The sequence below is a fragment of the Monodelphis domestica genome, chromosome 2 (assembly GCF_027887165.1).
Source record: "Monodelphis domestica isolate mMonDom1 chromosome 2, mMonDom1.pri, whole genome shotgun sequence".
NCBI classification, from domain to species: Eukaryota; Metazoa; Chordata; class Mammalia; order Didelphimorphia; family Didelphidae; genus Monodelphis; species Monodelphis domestica.
The window spans coordinates 196,660,918-196,682,980 of record NC_077228.1 but is presented as its reverse complement, the minus strand read 5'-3'; the positions used below and the strand labels follow the sequence as shown (position 1 = coordinate 196,682,980).

The 22,063-nt window shown below is 39.8% G+C and overlaps 1 long non-coding RNA gene across 1 annotated transcript in view; it reads right to left on the bottom strand.

Annotated features, from left to right (window-relative positions):
* Positions 1-329: 329 nt before the first annotated feature.
* The window catches only part of LOC130457221 (uncharacterized), a 39,103-nt gene continuing 17,369 nt past the window's right edge, over positions 330-22,063 (bottom strand). Inside the window, exon 2 of the long non-coding RNA XR_008916366.1 lies at positions 330-7,943. This is a non-coding gene — a long non-coding RNA (uncharacterized LOC130457221). The remainder of the gene's footprint in view (positions 7,944-22,063) is intronic.

The following is a 22,063-nucleotide window of genomic DNA, read 5'->3' as shown; positions in this document are numbered from 1 at the left end:
AATTGAGCCAGGTAGTCATCCAAGAGGGCAATCCCCCTCCACATATATGTGTTTATACATGTATATACATCCTTCCAGAATGTTATATATGCCGACCTCAAGATTTTGCATTAATGCAAAGGAGTAGGAGGAAAAGAAAAACCCATTAACAAGTTTATTCAACTTCCTTCCTCTTAGCCTTGTGTGCCATCCTTTGGGACAAAGCCCTGAAACAGGGTAGTGAGGGCACTGTACCAGCTTGCTGCAAGTGCTTTAGGACTCACAGGCATCCCTAAAAGAGGCAGATTAGCTAGTGTAAGATTAAAAATTAATATCCATTACTCCAAGTATTATATGCTATAAGTATTTATTAATAATAACTTCAAGTAAAGGGAATTTTAAAAAAACAACCTGTGAGTAGAGAGAGATAACCTGCTCATAGTCCAAGGGAAGATGAGGAGAAGGCAGGAAGAAAAGAATGAAAAGGCAGGGTTACAACAAACTTATTTACAAAATGTAAGGACACAAAGTGGGGAAAGTAATTCAAGGAATTCTGGGAAAAGTAAAAGAATTCTGTGGAACATAGTCCTAGGGCACAAAACTTTGTTTATACATTTCCCCCTGGGATCCTTTGGAAGATTAGTCGCCCCAATGGATCATGGAAACATAACTAACATAACTTTAACTAGAGGTACATACAATATTGCAGTTTCTAAAGGCAAATTACACTAATTTGAGGAGAAAAGGGAAATAAAAGAGAAAAAGAACAAAACCAATGTTAGGTACATTGACAAAAAGCCAATTTGGGAGCAGTACCCTTTGGCATAAGAGTGTACATTGAAAACAAGTGTATTCAACCCCCCATTGTTCAATTTAGCACATCCCAAAGTTCACTCTGGATCTTTTGGTGCAATGTGTGATTTCTATAGGCATCTTCATGGCACCTTCTCCAAACAGTTCACTTTCTGGATTCTGGGAGGTAGCAAGTTTCTTATCCTAAAATTACTCTCAAAAGAATTTTAAGTTTGCATTATAGGATAATAATACAATCCCTCCCCCCCCCCCACAAGGAGGATGGTGACAAACACAAGGATCACACAGGGATACATGGCTGAGTTATGAGGTATATGAATCAATTGGCAAAAGAAATTCAAAAACATAAAATTCAAATAAAAGAGAAAAAATAACTTCTAGATGAAATATACAATATCAAAGTCTTATGTGTAAAAATTCTAAGTAAAGGAAAAATAAACTTATAGCAGGTCCTTGAATCAGGGCCAGATTAAAGTGATTTATGCCCCATAAGCCTGTAGTAGAAATTATGCACTTACCCAATCAGCAGCCAGGACTACAGAAAATTTGCCACAATATGAAAAATAGAAAAGGGACTAGATTTTAGTAGCAAATGGGAAATAGCATTCCCTGGTCTGATTTTACCTTTTTCTCTTAGGGATGGGGAGCCAGGATGGCAGCCAAAGTGGGGGGTTTGATAGAATGTAAGACGGGAAAGACCTGCCTCTGATGTATGTCAAACAGCCACAAGCTCAAACCTCAAACAAATTCAAGTCTTCTTGTCGTGGTGTAGAATTTCAATTCCACAGGGATTGTTTTGGTCTCTTTGACCTTGTGCTCAATTGGCACTATGCAAGTTAACTTTGTGCTTCTTTGGCATTGTACAGTAGCTCTTTTTGTTCCCTTCTCCTGGAATCAGACAGAATCATTAAGCAAAGCCCCATAATTTTTAAACAATCAATGGCACTGTTTCTATAGTCTAAAGCTTTGGGGTATGCATTGACATTAGGGCTAATAGACATTTTAAGCTTACCATAGTTCAAAATAAAAAAAGTTAATACTGGTAATATGTGCTTCAAGTACAAAAAATGAGAAAAAATATATATGTGACTCAAATACCAGATTGCACATACAAGGGAAAAGAATAATAAAAAAAATTTTTTTTAATCAAAAATCCATATTTCACAATCAGTGACACACTGTGTCAGCCAAGGCAAGGTAGAATACAAAGGTTTCTTACCCCCAAATGAGATCCACTTCCTTTTTAAACTTGGCCATGATCCACGCCGTTAGTGCAAATTATTTTCACAAAGTAACAGCTTTATAAAACAGTAGCACAGCAGGTAATGCACATTCAAAGAAATACCAAAATTCCCCAAAATCATAATAGCCCACTTAATGGCAATTGCAAACCTACTATCAAATAGGATTCATATGAGTCTCTGTGTCACATTTCAAAAACCTATGAACTCGTGGATACTTGTCACAAGTTTGACAGATATAACCAATCTTTCAACCTTAGATGAGATATTTTTAACAAAGTCTATTACTGCCATCATTCCAAAATATGGCAGAGGAACCCAGAAAAAACAAAAACCTCTGTACTGCTGATGAAAATCTTTTGGGTCTAAAATGTCACCAAGAATTTAGATCATTCTGGTGGAAGGGTAGAATAAGCTGAAGAGTTACAAATATAAAAAACCCTGTTCAGAAGCTACTAGGCTTCCCAGGAAAATCATTCCCACCTCCCAGATGAGATTATAACCCATTACAGGGTAACCAAGCCATTTGGGCACCTCCCTCCCTCTGGTATAAGACTGTAATAATGTAAAAAACATGTCTCCAATCTGTCCCATCCATTACATGTGGAGCCACGGACTACAATTATGAAAATAACTTCAGATGTCTCATTCATTACATTTTTAATAAATGCAGAGATGGGAAAATACAACAGTGCCATTGCACTCCACTTCAGCTACAAAATAGACCCTTACCTTTTGTCACAAACAACTCAGAGGTAGGCAAATGATCAGTCAGAGATATAGATGCTACTAGATATCTAAAAATCACTTCTGAAGACCCCTTAAAATCAATTGGGATATTCAGGTCATTAAATTCTCCAAAGGTTGTATATAGGTTGTAACCAGTTTGATGGAGTCCATCCGTCATCTATATGAAAATTAGGCAAAAAGGAACAAAAGTCTGTTAAGGCAACATGTGACCTCAATGGATCTGGTGACAAACCTAGCATCCATATGGACTTATGATTTTGCCACAAAAAGTGTTTGTGCAAGTTGTTTATGGACATTTACAATGAATGATATGTTCTTCAGTACAGTCATAGGGGAGGTGCAAATAAAGACAGTGCAACAGAACATAAAGTTGATGGCCAAAATACAATAGTTGAAAATTACTTAGTGTAACAGAATAGTATTGATTAGAGTAATGTGTGAACTTAAAAAACAAAACTGAATCTTAAAACAATCAACAAAAACAATATGCATGACAGGATACGGGCAGTGAATTCAAAAGACCTTTTCTCCAATTCCAATAGACTTGTTCACTATTAGGAAGGGAAACAAAACTCAAAAAGTTAACATCAATAAACTTCCAGATCTCTTTAAGGTTCCTTCCCCTCCATCCATTTAGATTCCTTTGGTCACGTTTCTGGAGCTCTTCATACACGCACTGGGCAGAATCTCCATTCTGCATGTTGAGAGTATTTAAGATTTTGAAAACTTTGTCAAAATTTCCCAGTTTGGTCCATAATTCAAGCAGCCTAGCTTGTTGCTATATATTCTTGAGGAGAAGTAAATAAAATGAGAAGTATCCAATTAAAATAAAAACTGCCAGGAAAAGAATTAGAGCCAATCTACCCTTGTAAGCTCTTCCAACTCAAAGTGTTCTTTCAGAGTTTCAAGCATGCTTTGAAACAGCATTATTCCTCCAAAAAAAGGGAAAAAAGCTGAATGGATTTTATTTACAGGGAAAACAAAAAGACTGGAAGGGAAAAAATCCTTTAAGTGTTGGGTAAGAGGCCTGGAAAAGCTGTGCTTTTTCTGTGCCCTCCTCCCTAGGGGTAAAACTGCCAGGGAGAAGAATAGGGTATTTGAATATAAAAGACAGAGTATCTCTTGGTGTTTTGGGTCAGGAGAAAAAGGACAAAAAAATCAGAGGCAAATTCCCCAAAACTATTACTTCAAATCCACTGATTCATTCCCTGCCCTCCCTGTGAAAAAAAACTCAGTTGCAACCCTCTCAGCTGGGAGCTCAGGGTCAGCTTTTTTTTTAATCTGCTTAAAAACTAGGAGGGGAGTGGGGCTAGTCAGCCAGGAAAGTGCTGCCCTGTGGTCTATGAGCCTCCTGAGCCACAAGCTGGAAGGTCAAACAGCTGCTGCTTGAGACCCAGGTGGGGGCAGGGTATGGCCACAACCAGAGGCCAAGGGAACAGTACCAACCAGTCAGCTGCTAGCAATGTAGGGAAATATATATGTCATCTCCTCCTATGGAGACTCAGAGACATCTGTATGAGGTGTGAATCTTAAAAATTCTCAGACCCTATTTCATAAGATTTGGTCAAGACCATTCTCCATTTTAAACAATGATGGTACTTGATCAGGGATGTGAGAACTCTACTCCACCCATACTTAAGCATACTTTAGGGGAAGATAAAGTTGTAAAATCTTTACTGAACAATGAAAAGTACTTAACCTATACTTATAGTAAGGCAAAAAACCTTAAGCTAAGTCTATTTTTAGATCTAATACAAAAAGGTGCTAAGTACCTATGAAGGTCAGGCAACTTGCAAACTTGCAAGGGACAAAGAGGTATGAACTCACTCAGAAGTTTTAGTCTACCCAGAGAAGTTGAGAACTAAAGAAGATGTGAATTAAGAATGGTCAGTCCTTTGGAAAAAACGTCTACTGTGATTGGTAGATGTGAGAACTTAGGGGAGGTGACTTAAGAGAAAATTCTCTTTAAAAGGAGCTCAAAAGAGGTCTCTGGAGATTGCAGCTTGCCAAAGCTGAATTGGAGAGAGGCAGCTTGCCAGAGCTGCCTTGAAGGGCTTGGTGGCTGGCTGAAAATTCAGTTTGCCAAAGCTGAATTGGAGCTTGGACTAGTTAGAGTAGCTGGGTCTCTCTGAACACTAGAATCTTGCTTGGGACAAATCTTGTGGTGAGTGGATTAAAGACTAGACTGATCTCTCTTAGGGTTTGGGCTGAAGCTGGCCTAGGCTGGTCTGGGCTGGCCTACCCCTTTTCTCATTTTCTCTTACTCTCTCTCTCCCTTTCATTAATTCCTTAATTTGTATTAATTAAAATCTCCATAAAAACCCAGCTGACTTGGGTATATTTCATATTTGGGAATTTTCCCCTGGCAACCACTTTATATTTGATTTAACTCAAGACAATATCTTGAAACCATATTTCCACGGTCACAATTTATACCAACCACTCTTTTAATTGTCACAGAGGCAAGGAAGCTGCCAGGAAGCAGCAGCAGCAGCAGCAAAAGCTGAGGGCATATGGAGCAAGGCAGTTACCCAGCTCTCCTCTCTTGTCACGGGCTGGGGCAATAGTGGTGGGAGCAGCAGTGGGCTGAGAGAGCACAATCTTGCTCCCTGCTCGTGTGGTGGGGGGGTCCCTAGCACCAGGAAATCTCTTTACCCTTCACTCAAAAAGGCTATCTTAAAAAATTTTGAGAATTCATTCCCAAAGTGGTCGGGCAGAAATGTAAGATTAAAAATTAATATACACTACTCCAAGTATTATATAAGTATTTATTAGTAATAAGTCAAAGTAAAGGGAATTTTAAAAAAATAAACCTGTGAGTAGAAAGAGAGAGAGCAATAACCTGCCCTCAGCCCAAGAGAAGAGGAGGAGACCACTGGAAGAAGAGCAAAAAGGCGGAGTTATAGCAAACTTATTTACAAGACATAAAGACACAAAGTAGGGAACGTAATTCAAGGAATTCTGGGAAAAGTAAGGGAATTCTGGGGAATATAGTCCTGGGGCACAAAACTCCATTTACCACTAGTGATGCTAAAAGAAATGGGCTTTTATTGCATGAATATTTTAAGTCACAAAGATGCAGCATGGCTTATGTAAAGAAGGAGAAGATGGGAAGGAGGGAAAAGGGGTGAGAGATAATGAAGGGATTGTTTCTCTCCTCCGTTACTTATGGGGGGAGATAAGTCAGATCCTGTTCCCTTGGAAAAAAAGAGTATGGCTCCTCAGAGATATTATCTAGGAGATGGGGGACAGAAGACTAGAGTGGGATTGCCTCAATGAGAGGCAAGATGATCTATTATACCTCTACTTCCCAAAGGGACATTAATGCCACAGTCAGGGTCCAGCCTCATTCACGACTCCAGGGTTCCCGACAGGTGGAGAACAATCAGTCAAAATAAATAAAATAAAATAAATAACAAACGGAAGACAGCTTAATCATACTGGCCATGGGATTGCTTTGCATCTCAGCTGCTCCGACATTCCCAGGCTTGGGATTTATTTTTATATCCATATTCTTGGCATGCAGGTATACAAAATCAAAGAGAGATAATTGGGAAAGTGATACATTAACTTTTAACAAATCACTTGATTAACATTCTATATTTTTGTATTGTGATTATGAACAGAATAAAGATTGCACACAAGATAAATGATTTCGTCACAGGTGGCTTAGTTTTCTCATTACCCTGTGAGAAGTTTTGAGCTTACAAATAATCAAGGAAAATTACGTATTGCTTTTAATAAAATGGAATAATTAATCAGCAGATCTTAGAAGACAATTCAACAATCATACCATAGGGGCTGAGGGGTCTGGGAACACAACTCAAATTTAGACTGGTGACTTCTAGGGAGTTACTGATTCACTGAGGCATACTGAAGCTTGATGTACTTGTACCTATCGCTTGGACCTCTATGATTGATTTGTGTGCTGGCTTCTTGAGAAAGTTTTGGGCTTGGCCTGTAGCTGTGGATTTGCTGGGAATTATGTACCTAAGTAAAAGTTAACCCATGATAGTCTTTTGGGATTGGGTTTGAGGATCTGAACTTTTGGTGATGTTTTGGGGGAATAAGGGTACATGTGTTTTGCGCTTGCATTATTTCTTTTGAGACTAGGGGGAATAATAATCATGTCAATTCATAGGGAAGGGGCACTGATGAAAGAAGTCATGCAAGGGGGATAGAGTGGGCAGTTACATCTCGCCAAGGACCACTCTGTGGTCTCCCCAGCTAACACGCATGACTCTGTCAAGGTGTCGTGGACTGATGGCCCCAAGCACATTAACTGTCTGCCTTTTCAGGGTTTTAGAAATGGTCAACTGCCAAGGAAAAGATGTCAGTTTCCTGGTCAGATAACACTGAGTCACTGAGGTTTGGAAGTCAAACCCTCTCTTGGTAAGAAGTGTGACCCTCCTAAACCTTTGAGAGGTCACAGGAGAAGACAGGATTTCTGCTTGAAATCCTGTCTCAATGATTTCAAATCTTGATCCCCTTTGTTATGTTATTTAGTAACAGACCCAAACTCAAAGTCCTAAATTTGAAATGATTTAATGTGGTCAAAATAGGAAGGGAACGGCAGGGGTAGGAGGTAGGAAGATGGAAAGTGGGTAAAAGGTAACCATAAAGATTTTCCCCTCTTGAGGATGGCAGATGGCCTTTCAGAATCTGGAGGCCAAAGGCTTCTCAGCCCTGGCCTTTCCTTTTTGGAGGGAGGGAGAGAGAGGGAGAGGGAGGGAGAGAGAGGGAGAGAGAGGGAGAGAGAGGGAGAGAGGGAAAGAGGGGGGGGGGGGGTTAGGATTTGGATGGTTGGATGGTTCTGGTCAAAAGTCCAAATCCACAAGTCCTCTTAAGTATTTTAAACAGCTGTAGTTAAGAGTCTTGGTGGCAATGTTTCAGAGTCTCAGAAGGGAAGGGAAGTCTCAAATGAATGGGCTTCTCAGCCTTCAGGAAATCTACCTTTCTCCTCCATCTCCCAGGCTGGAAGTGACCTGTCAGTTGGGTTCCAGAGTCCTCTCCCCCTCCAGAATTCTCAGTATCCTCTTCACCCCTTCTCTACTGCTGCTCAGATGATCTCTGCATGAGATTGATTTCTCTCCTAAATGCAGAATCTCTCTTCTCTTATCTTACACTTCTTTTTTTGTTCTTAGTAGTAAGAGAGCTGCCCTTAAGAGTCAGAAAAAACAGGTGTCAAATCCTGCCAGGAGCCATCAAGTCCATGCTGTCTGACATGGTCACAGGTTGAAACTACGGACTTCACGGTGGCCCCCAAGAAGGATGGAAACACCTACTCTGATACACACACACCCCACCCCCCCGTGTAACTTCTCTTATTAACACCCCCTTATTATTGGAATTGTTATGATTATTATTCTTACCCAGCCCCAAGAAAACACAGATAAGAGCAAAATGCCTGCAGGGTTGAAATAGATGTCCCACTCTATTCCCCTAAAATATTGCCAAAAGATTCTACTCACAAAATCAAACCTAAGGATTCCTATGTACCCACTTAGACAAGATGGTGACATGGGCATTGAACCCCCAGAAACTCAGGCAAACTATTATCAAGGAAATTCCTTTGCTCCCTTACATCCTCATAACTTCTAGCCTAAAACATCCAATGACCCCTATAGGACCCTGAGATGATTGTCCTCCTTTGATACTCCTTTAGATTTAAGGTGGACAGAGAGATGAACCTCCAGGCTACACCTCTATTCTATCAGGCTATATCTCAGACATCTGTCTGCCTCCTAAAACTAAGGAAGCTTTTATAAGGGCCATTCCCTATGTCTCCAGGCAGACCCCAGTCAGATGACCACAATCCCCCACCCCCACTGAATGCCTGAGTGGCTACTACTCTATAGTCATGTCCACACCATGACATAGCATCTGTTGTAAAGAGTATAAAATCCCCAGAATTTATGTTGTCTGGGGGACAGCTTTTCCATCCATGCTGTCCTCCCAAGGAGCAGCCTTCCATCTTGCTGTTCTACCTATACTAGCCTCCTGGCCATCCTCAACATTACTTTCTAAACTAATAAATTTCTCTTTTTATTTTTAAGCTAAGTTTTGGAGTCTTGCATTCTTGCAGAAAGGTATCCTTCCCAAACCCAAAGGGTACACCTCTTCACCCCCACAACATCTTGGCACCCAATGTTTTTGGCTTTCCTGAGGCCCTGTACCCTGGATCGTCCATGAGGACACAGCTTCTCAGGTAGGAAGGAGCCTTTTCCTTTGACTCCTGAAACCCCCATCTTCTGGGTGATATCTTTGTGGGACCTCTTTTGGGCTCTCTCCCATCAGCCCCAGAGGTCAGTCAGGCTGCTGGATTTGGGGTCTATTGGCTTCCCCTTCTGATACTGGAAGACATTCTGGTGTGTGGGAAGTCTTTCGCCTCAGTGTTAAACTGAGTGCTCTTGGTCGGGCAACCTCTGTGGAAGCACAATTATTGACCCTCGGTGTGGAATTGGCCATTCCGCATTCACATGGGACAGAGACAGAGCATATCCCAAGATTCCCCTTTGGGGTGTATACTTAAAAACTGAAAAAAAAATGGCTCTAAACAGCTTGAAGAAAAAGCAACCAATTTCTTTTTGTAATGTTGAATGACCATGTTACAACTTTTTGTAAGCAAGAGGCATGGCTTATCCATGGCACCCTAAAATTGTAATACCATCCTCTACATACAATTGAACTTTTTTTTTTTAATAAGGCCTAGACAGCTTGTATCCTCCCTTGGGTAGTGGCTGTGCTGGACTTTCTCCCTTTTCAGTCTGGGAAGTCTCAGGTGTGGAGTGGCTACCAAGCCTGAGGTCTGAGCCAGATAGGGACTAGCCAACCCAATTAAGACAAAGAGAGAAGCATCCTCGCAGGCCCCTCCTATTGGAATGAGATCAAATCTAAGCAGCCTGAGTGAAAATTCAATTGGGGTTTTTTGTTTGTTTGTTTTTCTCATGTTGCATAGCTGAGCAACATCAAGGGGGGGGAAATGAGGAACTTGGCTTTTTGATACCCTAAATTCTAACACCAGGTGGCAATTGGACATATTTTGCAGGAAAGAGGACATATGGACAGAAGCTCCTTACCTTTTAGCTTTATCCCCTCACTAGGCTCCCAGTTCTCCAAATTCTACTCTTTACTTGGACTTTAAGGCAAGGGCCCGCCAAGAAATCCAGGCAGAAATGATATATTAAAAAAAAAAAAAGGAAACTGGGAAGTTCATTGATCAGATCTGTCTTGGAAGAGGGTTGATTCTGAACAGAAAGACAACTGGTGAGACACCCCTACTTTGGGGATTTTTAAAGGTCTTACACTTTTAAAACTAATGTTTTTTTCAACTTGTAGAACAACCTAATAATCATCTGGTTTGAGGTAAACAGGGATAGATAAGAAGTCCTGATAAATTTCCTTTCCCTGTCTGCTAGCCAGAAGGAAGTAATACTTAAATCTCTCGATTAGAGTTATTTATTGGTATTTTATTTCAAAATTGTGATCATGTGTATATGTGGGTTTAGAAAATAACATCCTAATTTTAATTTTATTGGACAATGAAATTTCAGTTTGTATAGAAAAGCCACAGATCAGTTTTGTAAAACAGGGTTTTTTAGCAGTATAGCCTCAAGAAGACTATGTTCCATCCTTACCTATCTTTCTATCATAAGAAGTTTAAGGGGGAAAAATGGGTTTAAGTGTTTAAACTTACCAAAAATGGGTTTTTGTTTAAAATTATCAAATGGTTTTCTTCTCAATGGTTTTCATCCCAGTGTATTAAAGTTGGACTAACTTTATTATTGCAATTAACTTCCTGGTCTTGAAAACAGGTAACCAGCCTGCTTGACAAAAGGCTTGCTTTAAGGTTTACAGCCCTTAAAATCTCTATATTTAAAATAGATCCTATAATACTAAATGCTTTATGAAATTTTGAAATGTTATGTGAGTTGCTGCTAAAACATGTATTTTAAGTATTGTTTGAATGTAAACAAAAGCTCGACTGTACCATAGATTTGGTTCAATACTCAGTGGTTACCTCAGTTTACCAATTTGTACTATGAACTGAAATTTATAACTGAATACTATGCTAAAGATACAGTGTTTCAATGATATAATCCTCTAAATCAGAATTCTTTTGGGTTACCGATTAGCAATTGAAGTGATACCAATGGAATGTTTGTTTGACTTATGATGATAATAAAAGCAAGTCAGAGAAGGTGGAGAAGGTAGAGAAGGTATGTTGGATTTGAACTCAGAAGAGAGAGGGACTTTGATCTAAAGTCCATAAAACCTGAGTATGCAGGTTTGTGAAGGAAGAACGGAAGTTGTGTTCTGCTTTTTAAGCAGAGGGTTTTGAAGGAAGACAGAAAGAAAGAGAGAAAAAGGAAGAAAGAGAGAGAGAAAAGGTGAAAGAGAATAGATAGATGTTCTGCTCTCATAATTGGATCTTTAACTTAGGGATAATTTCTAGAATTGATATATGTGGAAAATCACAAATAATTCTGGAATTTCTCTGAAAATTCCTTAGAGAAATTCCTGACTGATCTTGTCTTAGTTCCTTCACGTGGCCTAAGGCCAGGATATGATCTAGCCGTAATTTGTATTTACTATAGAACTAATGAATTCAACACTCCTGTTCAGGTTTTATGACTAAATTGTGATAAATTAATTATTGCCAAAATATGTAAGAATAATTGCTATAATGTAGACTCATAGGCTTTAAGGAATCCTTAGAGGGCAAATGATCAGAAAAGTTTGTTTGAGGTATATGGAAATTTTTATTTGCTGATAAGCAGAACTTCTCTCAGCTGAAATGGGTAAGACTTGTCTTCTAAGGCAAAAAGGCTTCTGGGATCCAATGGCGACAAATTACTCTAAGGAGAGAGAAAGTCCTAGGATGGTTGGAGAAGGCAACCCAACGCTCAATTTGGAATGGACTTTCCTGACCAATAGCTAAACTCCTAATCCTTGAGTAATACAATAATGGCATGAGCCAGTGACAGCCTTGGCTTGTACTTGAAGCCACTCAGTGGGTCCTTTGGGATGTGAGGAAATATTTTCCCTGTCTGCCTTTTCCTTTGTGACAAATTCCCATAATCAGCACATAATGCAAATTATAAAATTAAAGTTTCCATTTCCCCAAACAACCTATTGGGTTAATAACTGAAAATTCTTAAATTATTACGGAACATACTTTGAGAAGTAGGTAAAGTTTATTAATAGATGGCTTGTATTTGCAGCCTTAATTTACCACAACTGAAGTTTGGATCTTGAGCTTGGAAATTGTAGCAGTCCAGCCCATAGGTATTGTGGAGAGACAAGGATTGTGAGTGAGCACATGGCCATTCTGCGCATGGCAATGAACTCTATTCCCAGTGTGGCTGAAGTTAGGGAGCGAAACCTTGCTTCCCTTTGTCTCACTCACCAGAGGATAATAACCCCACCTTCACCTTGTCATAATTTGCAATTATCCAATGGCAATACACTATGTAACTCATCTATATGTATTGAGGCATCATGTAACTTATCAATATGTATTGAGTTCATTTGCGTATCAAAGAGAATAAAACTAGGAACACAGCCAGCTCCGCCCACTTCGAGGACATCAACAGGTTTGCCCTACAGACTAACTTCTCCCCTTTCTCTCTCCTCTTTTTCTTTCCTGAGGCCTGGCCCTTCGGTCAGGTCTCTCTCTCTGTCTCTCTCTTTTCCTATGCTAATACCTAGCATTGTCTAATTCTTTCAGTCTCTAATCTCTCTCCCTACTGAGCTACTATTATCCTCTGACCAGTGCAGTGTTGAATTGGGATCACTGGATGGGAATAGCCTTAAAAGTAATGTCCAGTGGTTGGAGCATGGCTGTGGCTCCCAAATATTAATAATAATTGATTACTGACTCATTATTCATATCTCAAAGGTCGGCTCTTTCACGCCCTTCGAGGGATTCAAAAACTTCTGTCCTGTTTCTATTTTCCTACCATAAAGCTTCTTGCTGGCCAGGAGGCTTTAGAAATATAACCCAAAACTTTCTGAATTGCCCCCAGAATCTGGGAGAAAAGAAATTCATCTGTAAAATATTGTTACTTAAGTGTTTACAGATGCCATATTAATGTGGACTTTGCAAAAGGATATTCTTTAACAGAAACATCACATACCAACTCTGCAAACAATTCAAGAATCCAATTTCCTAAAGGGATCTATTCCTGTTAGAAGATGATTTCTGAAGATGGAGTCTGTTGGCTAAGATACCCAAATGCAAATGTTTAATATCAATTTCTATTGTACTAATTTTCTCTGTTTATATCTGTTGCTCTAGTTTTTTCCCCAGTCCTGGTTTCTACACTTCTATCTTAGGGGATGCTTCTCCTCTTGTGACCTGGCTGCCAATCAGGAGAAGCAGTTGCTGGACACATCCTTCAGACCTCCAAGCAGGTCCCCACCGACCTAGGACCCAGGTATTCACTGAAGACACATCCTTAACACATCCCTAAAGACCCTGTGTCCACAGCCTTTCCCTCCCTGTTATCTTAACCCCTTTAACTTTAGCTCTTTAACTACCTGACCATAACTATTTCTTTCCTTACATTTTGAGTCTTCTCCTATGTTTTAAATCATGCATGCCCAGCCAGCTGGACATATAATTCTTTCATTCAACTGGGAAAGCAGTAGCCAAATCAGGTCCCTCTGACTTTTGGGTTTGTATTAAGTACCCCCAAAGCAGAGAGAACCCCAGGCCTCCAGCCCGAGGTCTCAATACCTCTGAGGTATACCCAGGACCTGAGGCTTTAAGGAGATTCACAACTACTCCAGTTTGAGCTACTCCCCTGTGGGATAATGTGGACCTTGCATTTGTAATCTTGTCATTTCTCTAGTTGCTTCTAGGGTAAAAGAACTCATGGGAGTCACCCAGATTCCACTGCAGCCTCTGCAACCATCCCAGTCTGAAGCCCTGGACATTGCCTACAGTAAATACCTCTCTCTCCTGACAATAGACAGGGATAGCTCTACAACCATTCTCAGCTCTGAAGAAGCTACAGAATACAGAAACCACCACCCTTTTCCCTTACATAATTGGAGGGGGGTGGAGATGACAATGGGCATTGTACCCCCAGAAACTCAAGAAAACTATTATCAGGGAAATTCCTTTGCTCCCTTACATCCTCATAACTTCTAGCCTAAAACATCTAATAACCCCTATAGGACCCTGAGATGAATGTGCTCCTTTGATCCTCCTTTAGATTTAAGATGGACAGAGAAATGTACCTCCAGGCTACACCTCTATTTTATCAGGCTATATCTCAGACATATGTCTGTCCCCCAAAACTAAGGAATCTTTTATGAGGGTCATTCCCTATGTCTCCAGGGAGACCCCAGTCAGATGACCACAATCCCCCCGACCCCCCCCACTGAATGCCTGAGTGGCTACTACTCTATAGTCATGTCCACACCATGACATAGCATCTGTTGTAAAGAGTATAAAATCCCCAGAATTGATGTTGTCTGGGGGACAGCTTTTCCATCCATGCTGTCCTCTCAGGGGGACAGCCTTTTCATCCATGTTGTCTTCCCAAGGAGCAGCCTTCCATCTTGCTGTTCCACCTGTACTAGCCTCCTGGCCATCCTCAGCATTACTTTCTAAATTAATAAGTTTCTCTTTTTATTTTTAAGCTATGTTTTTGGAGTCTTGCATTCTTGCAGAAAGGTATCCTTCCTGAACCCAAGGGGTGCACCTCTTCACCCCCACAACAATGGGACCCCCTTCTCTAGGTATAAAACCCCTAACAAAACTATATTTAGATTCTCCACCCCTATACAAGCCAAGTACAACAAGCTTCCATGACTCAGGATATTAATTGCCTTTCTTAGAGAGGCTGATATGTTCCACCTCACTGGATTGTTTTGTTAACTCTGTAGGCTAGGCAAAATGTCTTGGATACCTTAGTGAAACATTAGAAAATGAAAGCTTGATATTAGAATAATACTTAAAACTGGGTTATGTTTGTTACCCTCTGACCCTGCCAACTTGACAACAATATTGTGTTGATCTGATTAGAAATCTGATTGATTGTGTATTTGATTAAAATAACGAATAATCACTTTTGGCTTAACCGCATGTCTGAGCACCTCACGGGTTAATGAGGAACTGACCTATAGCTGTGCTATGCCCATAATGAGAAAACATCCATCTTTTGCAAAGTTTTGCATTTGTTGTTAAGATCTATAGAAACAAAGTATGTAGGGTAATCATAGAATGTTAATTAAACAATTTGTTAAAAGTTAATGTGTGTAGCAAAAGTCTGACTAGGGACCTGGGTTTGATCCTGAGCTCTTCTGCTTATTAGCTGCATTATCTTGGGCAAATCATTTTGACTCTCTGTCTCCAATTCTTCATATGTGAAACAAGGGGCTTGGACTAGGTGATCCACAAGGTTTCACCCAACTCTAACACCTTTTATCCAGTAATGTAACTGTTGAAATTATTGGTTGAATTACCAGAATCTATTAGAAAAGGATAGAATTATTTGGATTGTTAAAAGAAAAATTAATTTGATAGGGAACTTATATTAAAATATTATTCATGTGAATTTAAAAAAATTTTTTTTAATTTCAGGTAACCTCTCCCTACCTCATTAAACTTATAGAAAAAAAAAAGTTAATGTGTGACTTATTCCATTAACTGTAAGGAAGTATATATGTTGAAAAATGAAATTGTGTGCCAAGAACATGTGTAATCACTGAGGGTATAAAAATAAAGTCAAGCCTGAGCCAAAGCGAAGCAGTTTTTTTTTTTTTTGTGATGCCTGACTGCAGGTTGAAACCTTAACTGTTTCCTGTCTTCTTCGTTACGCCGACACCTTCATACCTCCAAGGACCCCCAAACCCCGCAAGAGGACTGGACCCACACACCACGGTAAAATCCCACCTCTGATACATAATGGCTATGTGAGTCAGGGCAAGCGACAATATCTCCATGTTCTGGGCAACTCTATAAGATATATAGATATATAGATATAGATATATATAGATATATATAAAACAACTGGAGGTATTTTCTCAAAAGGGCCAGTAAAATCACAGTTCTGGTCCCAGGTACTTGAACTCTCACAAGGAAAGGCATAATGCCTAATCAAGGTCATGAGGGACAGAAAAGGAGGGAAGGGCAAAGGATGTAACTGAGTCTCAGTCACTAGAGGAACAAAATCTGGCCTTCAGTTCTTTGTTCATAAGACTATGGCAGGAGGAAACTGGGGCTGCTGCTGCTGCAAGAAAATGCCTTCTAGACATGGCACAACCAAATCAGGCCAAGATCTCCTCACTGCTGTTTTTGATATGGGGACATATGAGTTCCATCCACACTAGGGCAATTCATCAACCCAGGGAAGGAAGGGCCAAGGGTTTATTTTTAAGGGAGGAAAGATAAAATTCAGCACATTTGATTGATTGCCTGTCAGGACACAGCCAGGGAGACATCAGGAATTGGCTATTGATGCCTTATCAATTACAGCATGGGATCAGATGTTTCCATCATGGCTACATTCCATTTAAGGAAGTGGGAATAGGGGGTGGAGAATGGAACCAGACAGGCAGAAGGGGTGGAGGCTCCATCAGAGGCACTCATCCAGTGGCACCCAGGTCAAATGGATCTCAAAGATATCTGAGGAGGGGAAAAAGCTCCTCAGACCATCATAGAAATTATAAAAGGGATACAGAGAAAGAAGAAACAAGGCATAGCTCCAAGGCATTAACTTGGACCATTATCATATTTAGAAGTGAATATATGTTGAGGACACATTAAGTATCTTAGCAGCAAGCAGGTTCAGAGAAAATGAACAAAAAACTGGAGTGGAATAGGACTCAATTAAGTGGGAATGACCTAGGGAGTTCCCACTCCTAGGAGATCATAGTGTCCCTTTTTGACTGTCACCATGCACAGTTAAAGGAAGGGTATCATTCTATCACAAAGAATCTTTCTGTTAGCTTTGAGATCACTAACCTTGAGAACCACTGATATAGATGTATCCTTGGGGAAGAAAAGGAGGGAGAGAAGGAGGAAAACAAGGAAGAAAAGAAGCAAGGAAACAAGGAAGCAAGGAAGTAAGGAAAGCAGAAGAAAAGGAGGGAGAAGAAAGGAAAACAGGAAAAGAAGTCTTTCTAGAGAACTGTATTCTAGATAAGTGATGGTTTAACCTTATAAAAATAGAAATTTGCATTTTATTTAAGTTATTTGGGATTGCTGTTGATGTTCAGGCATTTTCAGCTGTGTCTGACTTTTAGGGATTTTCTTAGCAAAGATACTAGAATAGTTTGTCATTTCCTTCTCCAATTCATTTGACAGATGAGGAAATTGAGGCCAACAAGGTTAAGTGACCTTCATACAACTATTAAGTAAAACTCACTGGAAATATTGTTAGTATATATTTGGGGAGATCATTGTAATCTTCTTTAGATTGTAGAGAATGGGTGGAAGATAAAGAGAAGACAGGTAAAGAAAGTGCCCTTCTGGTGCTGTGCTTTATAGTGTCTCTTTAGGGAGGAGCATCAGGAGATTGCTCGCATTTATGTCCCAAAGCTGGGATATTCCTGTAGTTACCTCGTGCTGCCCATAGTCTCTTATCTGTTAAGGCCAGGGAGGTAAAGACTTAAAAAAAAACAAACCTTGATTTCAAGAGTATTACATTTAATTAATCAATAAATATTTATTAAGTATCTACTACATTCCAGGCATTGTACTAAGTGCTAGGGACACAAAAAGATTTCTGTAAAAGACAGTGCCAGCCCTCAGGCTTACAAGTTAATGCAAGCAAATATATACAAAATAAACTATATTTAGCATGAATACAAAATAATTAAGAGAAGGAAAGCACAGGAATTAAAAAAGATCCAGGCAAGTTTCCTGCAGACTTGTTGGGATTTTAGTCAGAGCTTAAAGGAAACCAAGCACAATATGATTAATATGGAACATTTTTTTGTATTTAGATTCCTCAACTTTATTTTTATGGGTTATACATGTATTATCACACAAAACATATTTCCATATTGTTCATTTTTTTAAGTGAACAACCTTATAAAACTAAAACCCCAAAACATAAACCCAAATAAACAATTTAAAAATCGTATGCTTTCATCTGCATTCTAACTCCAATAGTTCTTTTTCTGTAGGTAGATAACAATCTTTGTCATAATTTCTTCAGAATTGTCCAGATCTTAACAGAAACATTGTGGAATGATCAACTATGATAGACTTAGCTATTCATCGGCAATACAGTTATTGTGTACAATGTTCCTGGTTCTGCTTATTTCATTTTGTATCAGTCCATGGAGGTCTTTCTGACTCTTTTTTTTATTTATTTTATTTAATTAGTCAATTTAGAACATTATTCCTTGGTTACATTTCAACAGGTAGAGATAAGGCAAAATGTGTTCCAGGCATGGAACCTAACCTGAGTAAATGCATGGTGGTAGGAGATGGGAGAGTTAATCAAGAATCAACTAGGAGTTTAGAAAATGGAGTAATCAAAGGGGTGTAATGTAGAATGAAGAGTAGGAGAGGACCCAGATTGTGAGAGATCTTAAATGTCATCAGAGAATCATGAATCTAAGATTGGAAAGGACCTCAGAGGATCCAAGTCCTTAATTTTGAGGAAATGATGAGGAAACTGAAGCCCAATGAGGTTAAGTGATTAGACTAAAGTCAGTGTCAGACAAAACTAAGATCCTCTGACTTCAAAGTCACTGTTTACTACATTTTAAAATGCTTTAGAAATATATTTATTTTTTCATCATATAGCAATAGAGAATCAGTTGAAGTTTTTTTGTAGCTAAATGACATGATCAGAATTTTTCAAGATGGACTGGAGAGGGAAGAAACTAGAGGCAAGGATATCAGTAAGGAAGCTATTATATTAGTTAAGGAGGGAGGAAGCTAGGTGGCTCAGAGGATAGAAAGCCAGGCCTAGAGTTGAGAAGATCCGTTTCCAAATGTGACCTCAGATCCTTCCTAGATGGATGACCCTGGGCAAGTCACTTCACTCAGTTGCCTAGATCTTACCCTCTTCTGCTTTAGAACTGATATTGAGTATCAATTCTAAGACAGAAGGTAAGGGCTGCTTTGGTTTGTTTGGTTTTTTTAGAGTCAAAGAGACTTGAGAGAACCCCCAGAGAGGAAAAGAATGAAGGAAGGGAAGGAAGCCAAGGAGAAAAGGGAAGAAACCAGGAGGAGGAGGGAAGGGGAGAGGGCAGAAGTGAGGAAAAAAAGAGGGAGAAAGGTAAAAGGAAAAGAAAGATAGAGTAAGCAAGTAAGAGGGAGAAAAATGGGAGGAAAAGGGAGAGGAGAAAGAAAAAGAGGGAAAAGAGACAACAAGAAAAGAAAAACAAGAGGGGGGAAAGGCAGAGAGGAAAAAAGAAAGGAGAAGAGGGGAAAGGGAGGATAGAAAATACTAACCTTTGGTACCTGAGCACATATAGATGCTGACAAAAAGGGGAAAATTATGAATCTAAGTATGAGCAAGAATGACAATGCAATCAACCCAGAAAAGGGAATGGGAATAAAGGGTAGACTTAAGAAAGAACATCATGAGTGCTCTAAGGTTTCTGTTTAATTAGGGAATATTCATTTCACTAGTCAATTAAGACAAATTATGGACACAAACTGATGTCACTCAGTAGGTGAGCATAGGTCTAAACCACAAAATGGTAGCTCCCTGACTGTCCCTATCAATGTTCTCATTTTAGTTCACATATCCTTCCTTAGATCTGGTGTTCTTCACCAAGAACATCTAATCTTATTTTTTTTATTATAAATATTTCAATATAATTGCTTTCCTTTGCAAGAAAGTGTTTTATTTATCATTAGATCTTTTGTTAAAAATATCACTAAGTAGGGGACAGCTGGGTAGCTTAGTGGATTGAGAGCCAGGCCAAGAGATGGGAGGTCCTAGGTTCAAATCTGACCTCAAACACTTCCCAGCTGTGTGACCCTGGGAAAGTCACTTGACCCCCATTGCTTAGCCCTTACTACTCTTCTGCCTTGGAGCCAATACACAGTATTGACTCCAAGATGGAAGGTAAGGGTTTAAAAAAAAAAAATATATATATATATATATATATCACTAAGTAGTATCACTTAGCTACTTACGGTAGCTAAGTAGCACAGGAGGTTGAGAGTCAGGCCTGGAGATAGAAGGTCCTGGGTTCAAATTTTGCTTCAGATACTTCCTAGCTGTGTGACCCTGGACAAGTCACTTAGCTTTGCCTAGCCCTTAATATTCTTCTGCCTTGAAACCAATAAAATGTATCTAAAAATGTATTCCTTCCCTCTAGTCCACTACCTCTCTAACAAGAGGCAGATGACACATTTCACCATTAGTCTTCTGTAGTACAACTCCCATTTTACAGAAGGAAAAATGTGAAGCCAAGAGAAGGTACATGATTTATTAATAGTCATAAATGTAGTAAGAAGTAAGGTCAGGATTTGAATAAAGGTCTCACTCCAAATCTAGGGTCCTATCCAATAACATATGACAATTGCAATGTTCTTGGAAAATTCCCATTGTCTTCCAATATTTAAAATGCTACAGGCCATGCTTAAATCTTCATACAGATCTAATTCATAGGCATTTTGGAGAAGAGAAAGAGAGGGATTAGTTACTATAAGGAAATCCAAGTAGTCTTTTTAGAGGAAGTGGGTTTGGAGCCATGTAGGCAAGATAAGCTCTTGTGTCTTATTTAACAGAGCCAAGATAAGACCCAACAATCAAAACTGAAGGAACAATGCAGGCTGGAGTGAAGTCTGAAACAATTCTTATCATGGAGAATATCACCATCTCTACTGGTAGCTTACATGACAACTGCCTGAAGATTCAGAAGCTCAGCATCCTACATGAGCTTCAATTTTTAAAGAAGTGGTAAGGCCCAAGTTGGAAAGGGATGGTTCATAAGCAGATGATAAGAGCTGGCACAGGGATCTCCCTAAGGATCTCCAGCCTTGGCCTCTTTCTGCAAGCACAGGTTTGCAAAGACACAGAGACACTCTGATATGAAACCACAAGGACATTCATTGAAAAACACACACAGAGACACAAGCATTCATGGACACACAAAGACACTTAAACACAGATGCTAAAATATTTAGACAGTCATAAAGACCTTATATAGGCCCCTGTGAATAACTAAGAGAAACTAGCATTTATAGAGCACTTTAGGACTTGCAAAATGCCCCATAACCTATCTTGTCTCACAAACCCTGGGAGATAGATGCTAGGATTATCCCATATTTACACTTGGAAAAAGTGAGGATGAGAGGAGGAGTTCAATGACCTAGTCAGGGAGAATCTGAGGTTGAATTCAAACTCAGGTCTTCCTGATCTCAACTCCCTTACTCCTCACTGATGCATGTAACAGCCAATATAGTAAACTCAGTGACAGATATTTCAGCCAAATCAGTGAGTCAAGGCAGATACCAGTTCCTATGACAATCTCTGGCTATCTGGAATGTCCCACTATAGTGTCAGGAGCCTTGGACATGGGTTTGGACCGAGGGGGGAAAGGGTAAGCTCAGAATAGGACAGCTAGACAGCTATTTAGGAAGAAAAACTGCTGCCCAAAGCCCCATGAAAACCACAATTCTCCCTCTCCCAGGAAACAGAAGAAGCCAGAGGAGGTCTCTCTGAAATGCCACTTTCGCTAAATGCTTCTCCCACCTCACAAGGCAAATACATGGGTGCTAAGTGGCAAGTGGAGCCCAAGTGTACAATAGTGTGATTTCTACAGGGCCCACTGCTGCCACTGCTGGATACTTGTTTTTCTCTTGGGTCAGTGCTGCCAGCCTTCCCAAAGTCCTTTGCTTTTCCTCTTATTTTCTTCCTTCCTTCCTTTGCTTCTTGGGAAGGGGGGGAAATAACAATTTTTTTTAAAGAGATACTTTCTTTTAAAAAAAAGAACAAGTCTTATTTTTTTCCCAATGTCTCACTTATGAGTCTCTAATACAAAAGAGAGTGGGATGTGATCACTAGAGGCTCTCCAGATTGCTTCGTTTTACTACCATATCCCAGCCCAAAAGCCTTATCCAGAAAGGTTGGATGCCTGTCATTCAGTGCAATGACTGAGTCCTGAACCACCACCAGAGGGAGCTAGAGAAGTCAGACATGCATCCCAAGAGATTGGGGCTGATACAACTGAACAGTCCTTCCAGAAGCTTCCCAGCTGTCTCCTACCCCTAAAGAAGGCGCTTATGCTAAGCATCTCAGACAGTGGGTCTGAGACTTTCAGGGACGTAAAGGTCACCCTCACTCAGCCTC